This window comes from Odocoileus virginianus, chromosome 2 (assembly GCF_023699985.2).
Source record: "Odocoileus virginianus isolate 20LAN1187 ecotype Illinois chromosome 2, Ovbor_1.2, whole genome shotgun sequence".
Classification (NCBI taxonomy): domain Eukaryota; kingdom Metazoa; phylum Chordata; class Mammalia; order Artiodactyla; family Cervidae; genus Odocoileus; species Odocoileus virginianus.
The window spans coordinates 8,804,499-8,822,881 of NC_069675.1; the positions used below are offsets into that span (position 1 = coordinate 8,804,499).

General features: G+C 47.8%; 2 long non-coding RNA genes across 13 annotated transcripts in view; both read right to left on the reverse strand.

The window, feature by feature from the left end:
- Nucleotides 1-394: 394 nt before the first annotated feature.
- The window catches only part of LOC139037844 (uncharacterized), a 69,842-nt gene continuing 51,853 nt past the window's right edge, over nt 395-18,383 (reverse strand). For 5 of the 12 annotated variants that reach the window (XR_011490780.1, XR_011490802.1, XR_011490792.1 and 2 more), the window contains 2 exons: nt 2,816-3,219; nt 396-2,457 (listed from right to left, as the gene is read on the reverse strand). This is a non-coding gene — a long non-coding RNA (uncharacterized lncRNA). Of the gene's footprint in view, nt 2,458-2,815; nt 3,220-18,383 lie in introns of all 12 variants that reach the window. The other 7 variants (XR_011490799.1, XR_011490779.1, XR_011490783.1 and 4 more) reach the window with 5 other exon arrangements.
- LOC139037854 (uncharacterized) lies at nt 8,546-18,331 on the reverse strand. Its single transcript, XR_011490810.1, has 2 exons — nt 8,976-18,331; nt 8,546-8,756 (listed from the first exon to the last, which is right to left on the reverse strand). It is a non-coding gene; the product is annotated as an uncharacterized lncRNA (long non-coding RNA).

An 18,383-nucleotide genomic window follows, 5' to 3' on the forward strand; every position in this document is an offset into this window, starting at 1 on the left:
ATAAAATAATAGCTTTAGGCAGACACTTGTTTATTACTTTAATAAGGGGAAAAGTTTTTGGCACGAAAAAAACTCAAAAAAAAAAAAAGATTAATAAAATTCCATCGCCAATTACATATAATTAGAAAATGTCCAAATTGTTTTTTTTTTTCAGCTGTCTTCATGGCCCTCCAATAAAAAGCTTTATGTAAATCTTTCCTTTTCAATGTGTCATTTTAATTAAAATCCCTGTAATATATATATATATCTAAAACAGGGGCTTCCCCAGTGACTCAGCAAGTAAAGAATCCTCCTGCAATGCAGGAGGTGCAGGAGACCTGGGTTCAATCCCTGGGTCGGGAAGATCCCCTGGAGGAGGAAATGGCAGCCCATTCCAGTATTCCGGTCTGGGAAACCCCATGGACAGGGGAGCCTGGTGGGCTACAGTCAATGGGGTCACAAAGAGTCAGACACGACTGAGTGATTGAATGGCAGCAGCAAGAGGTAGAAGAAACCCAAATGTCCATCAAAAAATGAATAGATGAAGAAAATACAGTGTGCACATACAATTATATACTAGTCAACTCTAAAGAAGAAGTAAATCCCATAAGATACTATACAATGTAGATGAAACTTGAAGACATTACACTAAGCGAAATAAGCCAGTCACAAAAAGACAAATATTGTACGATTCTACTCGTATGCAGTATCTAAAATAACCAAACTCATAACAAGAGAAAGTGGTACCAGACATCTGGGGACAGGAGGAAAGTGGAGTTGTCCTTTCATGGAGATAGACTTTCCAATTTGCAAGTTCTAAAGCTCTTTTTCACAACAATGTGAGTATGCTCAATGCTACTGAACTGTACAATTAAAAATGGTAAAGATGATAAATTGTATGTTGTGTTTTTGATTACAATTTTTAAAAAAACTGTTAAATATCAAGATCCCACCGCAAAGAGAGCTATGTAAATATCCTACACTAGGACTTCTCTGGGGGTCCAGTGGTTAAGACTTTGCCTTTCAAAGCAAGGGGTGAGGGTTTGATCCCTGGCCAGGGAACTAAGATCCCACATGCCCAAGGTCAAAAACCAAAACATAAAACAGAAACAATATTGTAACAAATTCAGTACAGATTTTTTTAAAATCCTATGACAAACCATAATGGAAAAAAATATTGAAAAAAAAAAAGCATGTGTATATATAGATAGACAGATATTCAGATATATACCTTTGAATCCCTTTGCTATACAGCAGTAATTAACACAACATTATAAATCAACTACACTTCAATTAATAAATGAAAGGAATCATACAGTTTTTTAAAATTATTTAATTTGTCATTTCTTTTACAAAGCAGGGATGGTTGCACTGGAAAGAAAGCCCAGAGCAAGTGACAGTTTATTTGTGGGGTGAGGTGAGGGAGCCGGATGTGGGGAACTAAGATTTTGAGGCCAAGGGTTTTAAAAAGCTGGCCAGGAAAAAAATATCTGGATACAGAAGAAAAAAAAAAGTATGATGGTGAAATCAATTTCTAGTAAGAAGTCAGGCCTCCCACTGGGGACTGTCGAGGCTCCAAGGCCACAGGGCCGAGGAGATGCTGGAAACCACAGAAGGACATTTCTTGCCCTAAGCTCACAGTTTCTGGTTTGAATTAATCACTGAGATTATACTCAGGAGCTGAGTCTCATCTTCCCGGTTTGGAAGGAAAACAACCTGAGTGAGGATGACAGTGTGCTGTCGGATCCCAAACCAGAGCAAGCAGTGGAAGATCCCAAACCAGAGCAAGCAGTGGAAGAAGCTTCCAGTTATCAGCAAGTCAAAGTCAAATGCATATCATATCCCATTCATTCATTCAGCCTTTCCCTCTGAACAGCTGTGGCTCCAGATGCCGCATATGGAGGGGGGTCAGGGCATCTCCGCTCCTAAGAACTTGCATCTTGGAGGCACCCATCCGCCAGGCTCCGCTCTGTCACACAGACACAGTCAATTTTGTATGTCTCCCATCCTCGCTTTTCTGTGCCTTTTAAGAGTTGATTGAGACCTTGGACCAATCCTAGAAGACCATCCACCCTTGGTGATAACAAGCAGGTGTTTGTACAGTTGGAAGGCACTGCAGAGGCAGCAGAGAGGGGCCAGAGCTTCCCGCGGGGTGAAGGGCTCGGCTGGCCGAGGAAGGGTGCTCCCCAAGAAAGGCAACACAGGACAGAGCAGACAGCTATGGCTCCAAGAGCTGCAGTGAGACCTGCAAGCCAGGGAAGGGATGGAAGGAAACCGAGAGGAGAAACAACTCAGGTCACTTGCAGTAGCGACTTCCACCCTGCCGTTCCCAGAAGGCCAGCGGGCGGCTGCAGTGGCAGGTGGCTGTGGAAGGAAGGGTTGCCTTGAGAAGGGGCAAGGAGTTTGTAGCATCCTTGGGGCCCCTAAAGTTAGACGGCAAAAGTCTTTTCCACCTCTTGTCCATGGTCACCGAAGGGACTGTGTGGGACAAGGGAAAAGAATATTAGAAAGTCTACATCTCTTTAAAATACTCATAGTTCTGAATTTTCACATTTATTTGCATTTCATCTATTAATACAATAGTATCCGTGCACAAGAAATAACAATAAATCAGCATGTGTATATTGGGAGTTTGTGCTCAAAATATTTTACTGATTAGAATGAACGTTCCAGAAAGCCTGGTGATCCACCCTTTAATAAACTCCTGTATTTGAGAGTAGGAGCAAGAACACCATGCTTTTGGGGACACCCATTGCCTTTTGAACCAAACCAGCAGGATGGCAGGAGAGGAGAAATCAAAATAAAGAGGGAGCTAGGCAAGCAGGGGCAGACTCACCAGGTGGAACAGATTACGAAGGAGCAGAAAGTAAAAGAGTTAGGCGCTCAGGCACGTCCGATTCTTCCAGACTCCCTGAGCTGTAGCCCACCAAGCTCCTCTGTCCGTGGGATTCTCCAGGCAAGAATCCTGGAGTGGGTAGTCATTCCTTTCTCCAGGGCATCTTCCCTACCCAGGGATCGAACCCAGGTCTCCTACAGGGCAGGCATCCTTTACTGTCTGAGCCACCAGGAAGCCCTTGGCTCACAACGGAGCAGAAGAGGCAGACAAGTCCCAGAAAGGCAGGAAAGCGAAGGCGAGAACCTCCAAAGTCTCGAGTGGTGATCGGAGAGTTACTTGCCAGATGGCAACTTTGATCAGACTCATCCGTGCTTTGCCTTTGGCCTCCGGACCCCGTGCTGCTCCTTTCAGAAGAAAAAGCGACTACAAGTAGAAAGGGTCTGTCCCTCAGGAAAGAGAGCTCATGTCCTTACTTGGTTTGTTCATACCCTGAATCTGTCTCAAAGGGGACATGGGGTGTGCCCACATCCTCCACTGGATATAATGCTCTGCAAAGACCTTACATTCAGACATACATGCACATATACGCACATACACATACACGCATGTGTGTGCACATAGACGCATGTGTGCCCACACACATATACACCTGCACACACAAACTGAAGCCCATGTTTCCAAACATAGATTTATATGCTTCAAGGCTTAATTGCTGTGATGTTCAATGTAATGTCTCTAGCAAGTAAAAATAAATAAGTACCAACAAGGACAGACTGCATAGTACAGGGAGCTCTGCTCAATGTTACATGGCAGCCTGGATGGGAAGGAGGCTGGGGGAGAATGGATACATGGATATGTATGGCTGAGTCCCTTCCCTTTTCCCCTGAAACTATCACAACAGTGTTCATCAGCTATGCCCCAACACAAAATAAAGTTTTAAAGGAGAGAGAGGAAAGAACCAAAGGGGAAAAGAAAGCACACAAAGTATAATCCTGAGAGCTGTGGCCCTGGGCAGCGGGCTAGGAGCCAGGATGCAGGGGCCAGGGCCGCCTGCTTCTCCCCTCCAGCGCCTCCCCCAGGCTCTGCCTGTCCCCTGCTGCTACCCCAGTGCAGCGCCCGCCCGGTGAGACTGAAACCTTCCAATCCCGTGGGAAGTAAAGTGGAGGATGCGAGGCTGAGACTTGGCTCAGGAGCCAGTGGTCCTCGGCTCAGACTTCTCTCTGAACACCGCCCCCCAGGATGCACGTATCCAGACCTTGAGTCACCGTGGGCAGAGCAGACAAGCCCTGGCCCTCGCTTAGCCTCTGGCCTGAGGCCTCGTTACTCAGCCTGGCTCCCAGGCACTGAGAGCAGCCGGGGAAACAGGAGCCCAGCCTCCACCCCAGACCCCCTGAGCCAGACACCAACCCCAGGCAACTGGAATGCACATGGAAGTTTGGGAAGCGCTGCTTTAGATGTTTGTTTCCGTGAAAAACAGTCAAACCAGGGGCTCCAAGACACGCACGCCTTCCCTTGACTTTCATGTGAGCCGGCGTTGGAGAAAATAATTCCTCAACTGTCCGAGCTCAAAGGGATCTTGTTCAGTTGCTCACTCATGTCAGATTCTTTGAGACCCCATGAACTGTAGCCCACCAGGCTCCTCTGTCCATGGGATTTCCCAGACAAGAATACTGGAGTGGCTTGCCATTTCCTCCTCCAGGGGATCTTCCCAACCCAAGGATCAAACCCTCGTCTCCTGCATTCTTTACCACTGAGCCACGTAGGAAGCCCCAAAGGGATCTTACAGTTCATCTCATTCGACTCTTTCATTTAAGGATGATGAAATGGGAGGCCAGAGAGGTCATGTGAAGGGAGGAAGCTCAGGGAAGAAACCAGAACTGAAACCAAGAATGTTAGTCACAGGTTCTCTATGCCCGCCGCAGGGCTGAAGAAAGGCAGGGAGCAATGTAAGAGAAAGGGTAGGACATGTAGGACAGGGGGCCACAGCACTGAAGACCCAGGGGTACCCCCAAAATGTGGGGGGGCAGGTTATTTCTACAGTCCTTTCCAAGTCTGCTCTTTGATACCCTCCAAGTTGATGCAGATAAAGGAATGCTGACCCCCTTTGGCTTCCCCAGCATGAATGTGCTTTTGTTCTGAGGGCGATGTTCTGGTCAATGAGACCTTCCGGCACAGGAAGGTGGCTATCAGGTGTCCTTCTGTCTCATTCCTCCAGACGAACCTGTAAGTGAACCCCGGAGTCTAGGATACGTGCATAAGGTTTACCCCAAGGCCCTCAGATCCCTTTGGCGAGAGCATCAGAATGGAATCAGTACACCCTCTGGGGAGATGCATGTGGATTACATCATCCCGCCAGGCTCCTCTGTCCATGAGCTTCTCCAGGCAAGGATACTGAAGTGGTTAGCCATTCCCTCCTCCAGGGGACCTTCCCCAGGGTACCTTCCCCCAACCAGGGATCAAACCCAGGTCTCCTTCGTTGCAGGCAGATTCCTTACCGTCTGAGCCACCCAAAGCTCCTCTCTACATCCAAGCTCCTAAGTGGAGTCGTCAAGGATGCCGATAGCCTCTTATTCCTCCTCGCCACTCATCTGAAGCACTGGACCGCTTTAAAACTCAACCTTAAATCAACTTGAGAGACTCCCCCACAAGAACCAGCACATTCTGTCAAAATCCAGAGAGATTAAAAATGAACGCAGGCAGCCACCAGACCCGTAGTGTCCAAGCTGAGCAGAGGGAGCAGGAGGCTGGCAGGCCTGAGCCGAGGGGCTGTAATGGGCCTGCTGCCGCCTTTTCTTCCCACCCCAGTAATAAATACTCAATTTGAGAGAGCTGATGGAAAAAGACAGGAGTGAAAAGTGGGCTTGACACATTTATGAGAAGGATTTGTCCTGGGTTTCTTAAGTATAAAGCCTGGAGTTTTTTCAATCTTACTAGAGGTAGCAGGGAATGAACACCTGTTTCAGGTTTCCCGACCACGGCTCGGATGATTAGATGGATCATGTACCATTGGGACCAAAAAAAAAATCACGGAAAAAGATGACTTGTCAAGTTAACAAGAATTGCATATTGTTTGCAATTTACAAATAGAGGAAGAGAGGCAGACACAAATCGCCAGAAGATAAAGATACTGTTTCTCATTGAACTCCCAGTATGTACATTCTCAGTCATGTCCGACCCTTTGCGACCCCATAGACTATAGCCCACCATGCACCTCAATCCATGGGATTTCCCAGGCAAGAATACTGGAGTGGGTTGCCATTTCCTCCTCCAGGGATCTTCCCGACACAGGGATCAAATGTGCGTCTCTTGTGTCTCCTGCGTTGGTAGGCAGATTCTGAATGCAGTTTCTGACACTGGAACAGAGAGTGTTTTATGATGGATTTTTTGATCCCTTTTCCTAAAAGATGAGGCTGGGGATCTCAAATTGTTCTGTGCTTCCAAATCATGATGACAACTAGCAACAGTATCTGTCGGCTCCACGAGCTGGTTTTCCTCCAAGGCGGATGGAGCTGAGGATTTGTTACTTGAGCTAACAGCAATGGCTTTCCAATAGCCAGACACGCACAGCATCATTGATCAGTGTGGCCCCTCCTTGTTTGCATTGGAACACTGCTCAATTTACACCAATTAAAGAATGCTTGGTTTGGGTATTGAAGAATCATTAAGGCATGCAAATCCCTAAGGGCTTCTAAAAATGACATCTGACTAGAATGGTGATTAAAGCATGAAGACGGCATTAGTATTTGAACAGTTTGACTGATATACAAAATCATTAGAACGTCTCTCCCGGAAGAGTGACACTGGGTCAATGTATGTACTTGCCTGGTCACCCTAAACAAATCTGACAAGTCTAATTTTAAGTAATTGCTCAGAGTTTAGTGGCCGCCTCTGTCCCCACAAGGGCAGCCGTCTGGACCACATATTGTAATTGAGATGTGTCTTTAAATGCGATGTGTCAACCCAGCATGCAAATGCACTCTCAGAAAAGGTTAAAGGTTAGTGATGCTCCGACGAATCGCTTTCCAGTCAAATTTCCACGTGAAAATTCTCCTGTCGCTAGCAGTCACCTCCCTCAGCTGATTCTACCTCATCCCATGCAGGAAAGGCTGGGTTTTCTAGCGATGTCTGACTCTCCAGTTCAGCTAGAGCCCATCTGAAAGTGTGTTCTCTGGACCAGCGGCATTAGCATCACTTGGAAACTTGTTAGAAATGCAGAGTCCTGCCTCCTGCCTCCCCCAACCTGCTGAATCAGAGATGCTAGAGCTGAGGTCTTGCATTAATGCTTTACTAAGTCCTGCCCTGATCTAAAGCCCATTCGGGTTTGAGAACCACAGATCCAGACCCACTGAACCTCTGTCTGGGATGAAATGGATGCCCCATGGGCTAGTGATTTGCCTGAGGTCATGCAGCCCAAATGATAGTGGGAGCTATAATGAAGTATGTTATCGTCAAATCATTTGTTGTTCAGTCGCTCAGTCGTGTCCAACTCTTTGTGACCCCATGGACTGCAGCACGCCACAATTTCCTGACCTTCACTATCTCCTGGAGTTTGCTCAAACTCAAGTCCACTGAGTCAGTGATGCCAACCAACCATCTCATCCTCTGTCGCCCCGTTCTCCTCCTGCCCTCAATCTTTCCAAGCATCAGGGTCTTTTCCAATGTGTAGCTCTACATATCAGGTGGCCAAAGTATTAGAGCTTCAGCATGGACTACAGCCAGCCAGGTTCCTCTGTCCATGGGATTTCCCAGGCAAGAATACTGGAGTGGGTTGCCATTTCCTTCTGCAGAGGATCTTCCTAACCTAGGGATTGAACCTGAGTCTCTTGCATCTCCTATTTTGGCAGGTGGGTTCTTTACCACTAGCCCCACCTGGGCAGCCCTGAAATCATTAATCCTTGACTCTCATATGCAGTAAAAATATTTGGGCTTCTCTGGCAGCTCAGTCAGTAAAGAATCTGTCTGCAATGGAGGAGACCAGAGTTTGATCCCTCGGTTGGGAAGATTCCCCTGGAGAAGGAAATAGCACCCCACTCCAGTATTCTTGCCTGGAGGAAATCCCATGGACAGAGGAGCCTGGCAGGCCACAGTCCATGGGGTTGCAAAAAGTTGGACATAACTTAGCAACTAAACCACCACCACCAAAACTGTGATATACTTTGCTGCCCTGTTTTTTGTTTGTTTGTTTGTTTTGGCAGGTATATCCCTCCCCTCATCCCGGAGAGCTTATGCAGGATATGTCCTGGCTGGCGGGTGGCTGGTTTGCCTCTTCCTTCTCCTGGGCCCCAGAGACAGAACCCCCAGGGCTGGCTGTTGGCTGCAGCGTCTGGACTGAGTGCTGGGGAAGGCTCATCTGAGCTGGAGATTTCATCGCGGTGGTGAAAGATTGGAAAGATGGCTTCTTCAGTCCGTGGGGATGGTGGGTGCACAGGTGAAGACTGACCCTCCGCCGCCAGGGCTCCCTGAAGGACCGGGAGGAGCCGGGCCCCTTGCTGGCTCCCGCTGGCTGTGTCGTCAGAACCACAGATGATGTGACGCAGAGGGCACCTGGGGAACGATTGTTTCTACTTTATAACCCAGCATCTCTCAGGGCCCTTGGGACTTTCAGACGATCCCCGTGCACCATTAAAAATGGGTGACATGCAGCATAGGAGGAGGTTAAAATGGAGCTTCTCCTCTCCTTAGGATATGATTGAATATAATCAGACTTCCAGGAGGACTAACTAAACAATAGGTTTCTGATTTAATTCTTCTTTTTTATTAATATGAATCACTGTCTCTCTTGCCATCTAATCCCAGTCTGACAACCCTCGAGCTACAAGGAGCCTGGTAACTGCAAGCAAGGACGTCAAACCAAGACAGAAAAATAAGGGCCGCCTCATCTGCAGGCTCCAGGAGCTCGAGTTCCCAGTGCCCGAACAGGCGGCTTAGCCAGATGGTGACCCTGTGAGAAAGAAAAGTGCTGTCCATCTCCCAGCAGACAGACAGAGCCGGTTGATACCACAGGCTCCCCTGTTCTTTGCTTCCTGGACACCCTGGCCCCAGGTGAGCCTGTGCACCCAGGACCCCCGCCCGCCGCCTCTCCCCGCCCCGCGCCCCCTCCCTCCACCCCTCCCTCCACCCCCCCCCCTCACTCCCACCGCCTGCCTTCCCGTCCCCCTACCCGCAGTGATGCTCAGTCTTTCAGCCTTTCAAGCCGGTGCCCTGTGCGGGGCAGGGTTAAAATGCGCCTCTGAATGGGGAGGAGAGACAGGGTGGATTAATGGCAGCGGCAGAAGACTGATACAGGCCGAGCAGAACAAAACGAAGGCGACCCGGACGAAACAAAGGCCCACAATAGATCATTTCTGAAAAGTCATCGGGCAGCTTTGAAACCCGGGCCTCTGTGGGTCCCGGGCAGTTTCGCAGCCACGGGCTTTCAAGACACATGAATGGAAACGGAACAGTAACTCTTTCTCCCAACTCTTTTCAGGGGTCTTGTCAGCAGAGAAGGATTTACCATTCAATTCCCATACTTTTATGTGGGAAATTAGGAATTGGCTCCTGAAAAAGAAATTGCCTTTTTAAACTCTCATAAATTGTGGCAATCTCATAGATTCACCCAAATTTCTTCGTTCTTCTCTCCTTTCCACTGAGTTCATTTTTTAAAAATATACTCATAAACACACATATACGTACACATTTCCGTCTTGCCTTTTCTCAGGAGTATTTTCTACAAAAAAAAAACCCTCCAACCAAAGAAGAATCTCATCTTTCTGTCTGTTTGGTTTTGATCCTTAACTATGTCCATTTTATCACAGTTCAACACAGACTTAACTTCTTCTTGGAATGAAAAGACCAATCCTTTCCAGATAGGAATCCTGTATATCTGGGGTGTATTCAAGATTAATTTTTTTATGTAGATCGCTTTTAAAGTCTTCATTAAATTTTTTACAATATTGCTTGTGTTTTGTGTTGTGGCTTTTTGGCCATGAGACACGTAGGAGCTTAGCTCCCTGACCAAGGATGAAATCCGCACCCCTGCATCGGAAGGTGAAGTCTGAACCACTGGACTGCTGGGAAAGTCCTGGAATCCTGGGTTTTTGGAAAGGTGACAAGGGTTGGGTGAAGTTTATGCAAAGTCAGAACCAAAATAAAACGGGATGTTTTCTTGATTCCTGACTCAGCGGCTGTGTGCTGAGTGGTGACTAGCCTTGAATACAGGCTACTTGTGAATTGTCTGATGAAGACAATCGTATCTTCCTGGAGGAGAGCTCAATCATCCGTCCCCAGCTGGGGGGCCTGACGGTGTACTCCCAGGGGACAGCGCGGAGCAGGCTCTTCTTTCTCAGAAGCCCTTGGCATTTGCCATGTCCATCTCATCAGCCTTCCCTGTCCTGGGATCCAGGCCCAGAGAAGCCTAGCTGAGGCTCTGAGCCAGCCCGTCTGATCTGACTCCCCAGGTCCCTCCCAGGGACGCACTCGGAGAAACCTTATCCCAGGAAACCCAGGTGTGCTTGACCCCCACTTCCCTGGCCCCTTGTCCCACCCCCTGGAGAGCCCAGCTCCAAGGCTGATTCCCATGGAGCAGCTATGCTGACTGCCAGCCATTCTCCAGGGCAGTGAAGCATACCCAGAAATGCCTTGGGGTGAGAGATGGAAAGGATGGGGGTGGGGAGAAAGGAGGCCAGCCCGCCACACCAGCCCATCTGCAAGGCCAGGCTGGGACATGTAACTATTTCCTGATGAGCAGAAGTTGAAACCTGGACTTCCTTTCTCTTTAGATGTTTCAGATATGCAAACACGAACCCCACAAAGGAGTCTGATGGTATACTTAACACAGACTATTTCAGATCCTTATATCACCCCTCTAAGAAATAGAAATCAAAATAAAATAAAACAAATTAAAATGAATTTGAGAGAAATCAATTTCCTATTTTTGAGGACAGTGTTTAAAAAAAATAGAAATTTGCAATATACATGTATCAAATCCACACGTGGTAAACCTAAAGTTACATAACATGATGTCCATTTCCCCATTTAATCAGGGGAGAAAAGAAAACCTTCGGAAGAAAATCCCCATAGTCACTGCACAGACATCAGCGTGTTCGGGAGCTCTGTCATCTCCTTCCTGAAATAAATTACTTGTTCAGAGTTATTTCTAAAGGAGTCAGAATGTTGATCTTTGAGAGGTCAAATTGCACTTCAAAATTAATTTTGGAAGGAAAGGATGGTCCTTAAACACAGATTTCACTTGCTTGAGAAAAATAGGTTGCGGTGGTCCAGGAAGGTTTTAAAAATTAACATTCCCATTTCCTCCTTTGCTGTCTCTAAACCAGAGGCAGAAATTCCAAAGACCAGGCCCCTAAGAAGCTTTCAAAAAACCCATCACAGCTCCTCCAACCCCTTCCTCCAGCCTCACCCACAACCCCAAACGATGAATGTGGTCAGGAGAATAGCATCACAGAACCACGGCCAGCTCTTTCCAGCCTGCTTGCAACTGGACAGCATATGGTCCAAGAAACCCTCCTGCAGAACTTCTCTGCTGGTCCAGTGGCTGAAACTTCACCTTCTAATGCAGGGGGTTTAGGTTCAAACCCTGGTCAGGATGCTAAGATTCCACATGTCTTGCAGCCGAAAAGCAAAACATGAAAAAGAAACAAATTCAATAAAGACTTTTAAAAAAGGAAGAAGAAAGAAACTCTCTTGCAACTTAATTCTTCAAACAACTGGCTTGGGCATATTTTTTTTAAGGAATTCAAATATTACATGATTAGAGAAATTCTTCCACAATTTTTTGAATAACTTCTCTCAACCACCACTTGCCAGGACCACAACAGCCCGTGGCAATGGTGAGGAATCTTGTCTTTTCAAAGTCCTTTATCCATAAAGCAGCAGAAGTGACTTCATAAAATAATCAGGTGATTTATCTGTCCCCCACCCGACCCCCACACATACACAGACACTTCTTGTGAACTCAACAGCTTCCAGGACACAGAGAGTGAAACCCAGACCCAGCCCCAAGGGTATGACCCATCTTCTAGTGCATTCTACCCTCCTCCACCCCCATCTTCAGTCCCTTGAGCTCAGATTCTTCCTTGTCCCAGGGCCTTTGCACATGCTCCTCTCTGCCTGCTTGCCTGGTTTCCTGACAGCTTAAGGTCTCAGCACAGAGCAGTCCTAGTTAAAGTAGCTTTTTCTCACCCATTTCTCTCTCCCCAGCCCCAAGGCTACATCCTTCATAGTCCAGTCTGTAAGTGAATATTCTTAATTTAACATACATCTACTTGCTGTGGTCAGTCTCCACTACAAGAAAGCAGAATCCAGGAAGATACAGGCACAGATCTCCTAGCATCACCAGTAACTTGCACACTGCTGGTACACAGGAGGTGCTCAGTAAATATTTGTGGGGCTTCCTTGGTGGCTCGGCAGTTAAAGAATCTACTTGCCAGTGCAGAAGACTTGAGTTCAATCCCAGGGTCAGGAGGACCCGCTTGAGAAGGAAATGGTAGCCCATTCCAGTATTCTTGCCTGAGAAATCCCACGGACAGAGAAGCCTGGAGGGCCACAGTCCATGGAGTCACAAAAGAGTTGGACACGACTGAACGACTAAACAACAACAGCAATGAATATTTGTGGAAGGAAGGAAAGAAGAAAAACCTGAAGGAAGACAAAGTATTGACTTGAAATCAAGGCTCTACTTCCCCACCCAGTAATGTTGTATATTATTCAGGGTAAAAATCTCAGCTCTTAGATGAAACAGATCCCCAAATAGAGTGGCTCACAGGATCAAATCATTTTCTCTTTCACATAACTCTCTGGACTGGACAGTCCAGGCAGGCAGGATGCTCTGTTTCACATGGCAATGAAGAGATCCAGATCCTTTGCCTGTTGTCATTCCACTGTCCTGCCAGGCACTGCGCACTGCTTGGTTCAGTGCGGTCCTCGCCCCTCCAGGTTCCAGCCCACAGGGAGAAAGAGGAGGAGGGGAGGAAGAACCATGCCCGGTGAAGACAGGGAACAGAAGCTGCTCACAATGCTTCGGCCCTCATTTTATGCGCAAAAATGTAGTGGCTTCTCCTGAGGGGGAGGTGGGAGGCAAAGTCTCCAGATGAGTGACTTCACATCCAGGGAGAAAGGAAGGCAGGTTTGGAGAAAACTAGCCATCTGCTGCAGGTTCCTAGACTCTTCTCTGAGCAGAAAACATCCTGGAGCTTGTCCATGGGGAACAGAGCACATGTGCAAACTGTCTTTGATCAGAGGACTGCAACCCACCCCCAACGATCCCTGGCCATGTAACAGAGCTCTGGGGAGCTGCAGGGTCAGCAGGACCTCAGGCTGTGGGGCATCACTGCAGGGGACACCAACATGCTCCTCCCTCCCCTTCCTTATCAGCTCTGAAGCTCAGAAAATATCCAGGTTTCTGTTTTCACACATAAATTTTCCCATTCAGCTCTTCACTCACCATGTAAGAATATGCAAACAGCAGGTAACCCCAGAGCCCAATGCTCTAATTTAAAGGGAGGGAAATACTTAAGAATTGTGGTGCTGGAGAAGACTCTTGAGAGGCCCTTGAACTGCAAGGAGATCAGACCAGCCCGTCCTAAAGAAAATCAACCCTGAAGATTCATTGGAAGGACTGATGCTGAAGCTGAAGCTCCAATACTTTGGCCACCTGATGCAAAGAGCTGAATTATTGGAAAAGACCCTGATGCTGGGAAAGATTGAGGGTAGGAGGACAAGAGGGCAACAGAGGATGAGATGGTTGGATGGCATCACCAATTCCATGGGTATTAGTTTGAGCAAACTCTGGGATATAGTGAAGGACAGGGAAGCCCGTCATGCCACAGCCCATGGGGTTGCAAAGAGTTGGACACGAATTAGTGACTGAACAACAACAAATAGAGAGGCTGCTTCCATGTCCCCAAGACAATCCTAGTTTAGCAGCTTCGGTCCCTGTGATCTGGAGCAAATTAATACCCTTAAGACTCATTTTGCTCACCTTTAGAATGGGGGTGAAAACAACTTGTCACGTGGCTATGATTAGAATTCAATTACCCCAGGCAGGGAAAGATCCTGGGGACTTCCCTGGTGACTCAGAGAGTAAAGAATCTGCCTGCAATGCAGGAGACCCGGGTTTGATTCCTGGGTTGGGACAATCCCCTGGAGGAGGAAATGGCAACCCGCTCCAGTACTCTTGCCTGGGAAATCCTATGGACAGAGGAGCCTGGTGGGCTACAGTCCACGGAGTTGCAAACTCAGATGTTACAGAAAAACCTGAACAAAATTTCGGCCACCTCAATAAATTCACTCAGCAGATTCGTCCCAGACATCAGTTGATTTCAGATTTCTTTTTTACAGAGTGAAATCTTCTGCTCATGTGGACGGAATGACTGCCTTACTATCCCAAGGTAGAAGCCGAAAGTGCTGCCTAAAATGATGCTGCACCCGGGAACTTCTGGTAATTCCAGGTACTGCGTTCTGGGTGGTGTTTATTCTGTGCCACCAACACCTGAGTGACTGAGAGTGAAATCAATCCAGGTTCTGTGTCTGGGGTTTCAGCGCTTTGTGGACTGGCACGTGTGCCTGAGAAAAATCCGGGGAATGCTCGGCCTTTCATTCCTCCGAGAATTATGCCATTTTCCAAGAAAAGCTAAATAGCTCATTCCTGCCTCACCCCCTCTTCTTCCAGCCTGGTTTCCTGAGGATATTTTTTAGCCAGACTGGAGTGTGTTTTTTAATAAGCTGTTGGGAACTAAAAGAGCTTTAAACCAAAACTTCTACTGAATGATTCTTGAGTGCATCACCCAACGAAAAGCATTATCTTTCTTTCATTTATCACAGACAAAAAAACACATCCACAGGAACAGTGGCCACTCTGTGACTTTTTACAGACAAATTCTCCAGAGCATAAACCAAAATCCACAGGAAATCTCTCATCACTCTTTCTGTGAGAAGCTAACTAATAAGTACCATCAGGTAAAGAAGCTGTTATTTTTTTTTTTCTTTCTGCATCCCTTTTATCATCAGGAGGAATGGGGAACTTCATATTTCAAGGGCTTTTTGCACAGGAAATCCTGGCATGGCTTTAACACACGCTGAGGTCCCTGGGGGGAAGTACAGAGTAACCCTGAAAACCTTGGGCAGAGCCGCAGAGTTGACCCGGATGGCGTCCATCGGGGCTTCCTAAGCACATAAACCACCCACCTAGGTGGGCGTGCTCCCGGCCGTCTGAGCCCTTGGACCTTGTTCCCAGAAGAGACGACGCCACGAACTGCAGAGCTCAGAGCCCAGGTTCACTCCCCGAAATACAAACAAAAGCTTAAATCCAGACAAGGAAAATACTTGGTTTGGCTGAAGTGGACAGTTCAGCCCAGTGTGAACTGGGCAGGCTGAAGAACCTGAGAATCTATAAAACTTTAGAAAAGACAGACCCTGGTCAGCAGAGGTGGCCTGGCCAGAGATAAAAGTGCTCCCTACCCCCAAGCTAAAGACAATGCCCCCTTAATACATCCCAAACATTCATGGTGCTTCTGTATGTCAGCGAGACATAGTTTTTAACTTCACTTCTGTGTTTTATGTTCTCTATGGTTTTTTCCTTGGGTTTCTCTGGTGCTCAGTGGTAAAGAATCTGCCTGCCAATGCAGGAGACTCAAGTTCGATCCCTGGGTTGGGAAGATTCCCTGCAGAAGGAAATGGCAACCCACTCCAGTATTCTTGCCTGGAAAAATCCCATGGACAGAGGAGCCTGATGGGCTACGGTCCATGAGGTCACAAAGAGTCAGACACAACTTAGTGACTGAACAACAACAACAATGGTTTTTTTCATAGAGGTGCATTTTTTTATAACTACTTCACTTTCACTTTTCACTTTCATGCATTGGAGAAGGAAATGGCAATCCACTCCAGTGTTCTTGCCTGGAGAATCCCAGGGACGGGGGAACCTGGTGGGCTGCCGTCTATGGGGTCGCACAGAGTCGGATACAACTGAAGCGACTCAGCAGCAGTAGCAGGACAATAAAAAATTAAAATGACAACCTTTAAAAAAAGATAAAGCCTCACCCGGCAGGGCAGGAAGCAGGGCCAGGGGTGGAGGAGGGTCTCCATGGCCACATTGAGGTGCTGGACACATTCGTGCAGGCCGTGGAGGCCTTGCTGAACTGGCCTGTGGACGGGCCGGTCCTCATCGCCCACCGGAATCCAGATGGCACTGAGAGCTGGCCAAGCAGGGTCAGAGGACACATGAAATAAACACATGTTTATTTCATCACATACAGTGATACACACAGAGTGGTGATGGACCATCACGTGCCTTAGGAACGAGTTGGGTCACAGGGAACAATGCAGCCTGAAACCTGTGGACCTTTAGCCCAAAAATGTGCAGGTGACAAGGTGATGCCCTGGGCACGGAAGAGATGTGGGTCCCACAGCACTGTCTTCTGACCGCAGGGTGCCCTGGGGACAAGAGCAGCCTTCAAGCAGGTGACCGGGGAGACCCTAACAAGCAGTCTGTTTATGGAAGGGTCCTTGGGATGAGCAGTTATCACCCTGGGCTGGAAGCAGCCTTGGGAGGATGGATTCCTAACCAACAGAAAAGTGACCATGTCACTCTCAGGCCACAAGAGGGGACGACGCCAACATCACACCGAAACTACCATTCTGCTCCCCAGTTTAGGGGCAAGCCCTGGGGGCAAAGAGGCTCCTGATGCATTTCCGGTGTCCCTTCCCACATGACAGAGGGGTAAAGCGAGGGGTCCAGAGGGGCACGCGGAAGATGTCCAGCCCCCACAGGGCCTACTTTCCTTTCACCTTCTTTTCCCACCAGACCTTAGCTCCCAGAGGACCAGGATAAAGTCTATCCCCTGCTGGGTCCCAAGTGCCCACAAGTGCCCACACACAGTGGGCACTCAGAGAGTATTTACCGAACGCATGCAAAGGAGCAAAGAAGAAAACCACTCGCCCAGGACTTACAGCGAGGAGGTAACAGGCAGCATTTTATAAAAGGTAAAAATAGTCCTTAACAGGGTGTTTCCCTACGGTAAACCGGTTCTTACTTTGACCATTCTGCCCAGAGCAAAACACAGCCGACATATATAAGAAGAGAAATGGAAAAGCATAGAAGAGTTGCTGAAAAGATTATATTTATGCTTTGCTTGGAGTGAAGAAAAGTTTGGGGGAAAGGGACCAAAGAATTTTAAATGGCCTTTTAAAAAAAAATACAAGAAGTACGTCTTTCTCCTAACTTTCGGACCTGTGGTCTAGGAAGAAGGGGACGGTTGCCAGGATTATTAAAGAAACTCTGTGTTGAGCAGTGGAAAGATGTCAGGTTGTGGGTTTCTCTGCCACGGGAGGTTTTGGAGCCCAACGTTGTCTGGATTTGATGACAGGTAATGACATTAACTAATTACACAACTAATCGCATTTGGAGCAGTGGAAGCTGAGATCATGATAAGCATAATCAAATCCCTGACTTCAGGGCTTCAGGAATGGGAGGATAAGCTTTCTCCCTTTGCAAAGCTTGACCAGATGCTTTTCAGAGCCCTTCGTCTGAGGGTTCTGGAAGCTGCAGACACCAACGAGAGTGGAAACCAGAATTCTGAACCACAGCACCCAGTGGTCTGCTTGGCATCGAGCAAGCACCGGGATCCCAACTGGCTGAAGATGAGCCTTGCCGACCCCCTGCCATCCGGAGCTCCAACAAGGTGAGTGCCTGGCCCTCCACTTCCTCTCTCTTCCCCTAAAAGCCTGAATACCCATGCCTCCTGACCCCCATCACTGGTTGGGTCATCTTGGACAAATTCCAACTCATTGGACCCTCTGCTTCTTCCTCTACAAGGCAGAGATCAAAATAGTGGTCCCACTTGCCTCAGCAAATTGACGTGAGGATCCAGCGAAGTAGCATTTACTTTGCGTGTTCTGGGCTTCCCTAGTGGTTCAGACCGGTAAAGAACCCACCAGTGACACAGGAGACCCAGGTTCGATCCCTGGGTGGGGAAGATCCTCTGGAGAAGGAAATGGCAACCCACTCCAGTATTCTTGCCTGGGAAATCCCATGGACAGAGGAGCCTGGCAGGCTGCAGTCCATTGGGTCGCAAAGAGTCAGACACAACTGAGCAACTAAGAGTTTTCAGGACTGTTACTGGATGGAACTAGTGACCATGGCATTTTCATGGCCCAGCTTCAGGCTCTGCTGATTCCTTAAAGGGCTGGAGATGCTCATAAGGAGGTCAGCTTCTCTTTCCTCCTCCCAGGGAACCTGGGAAGGAAGAAGGAAGAAAGAAAGTGATGGAGGTGACCGACTACTAGAAAGGTGTCCAGCTTCTTTATTTTAAGGATTCTCACCTTCCTGATAATTGGAGTCTTCATATCATAGGTGTTTGGCCTGTAATTTGGCTCCCTCCAGTCATACTTTTTATATTTTATAGCAGTCTGTAACCCACAAGTGTTCAAAGTGTTAGTTGTTCGATCTTGTCTGACTCTTTGTGACCCCATGGACTATAGCCCACCAGGCTCCTCTGTCCATGGGATTCTTCAGGCAAGAAGACCAGAGTGGGTTACTATTCCCTTCTCCAGAGGATCTTCCTGACCCAAG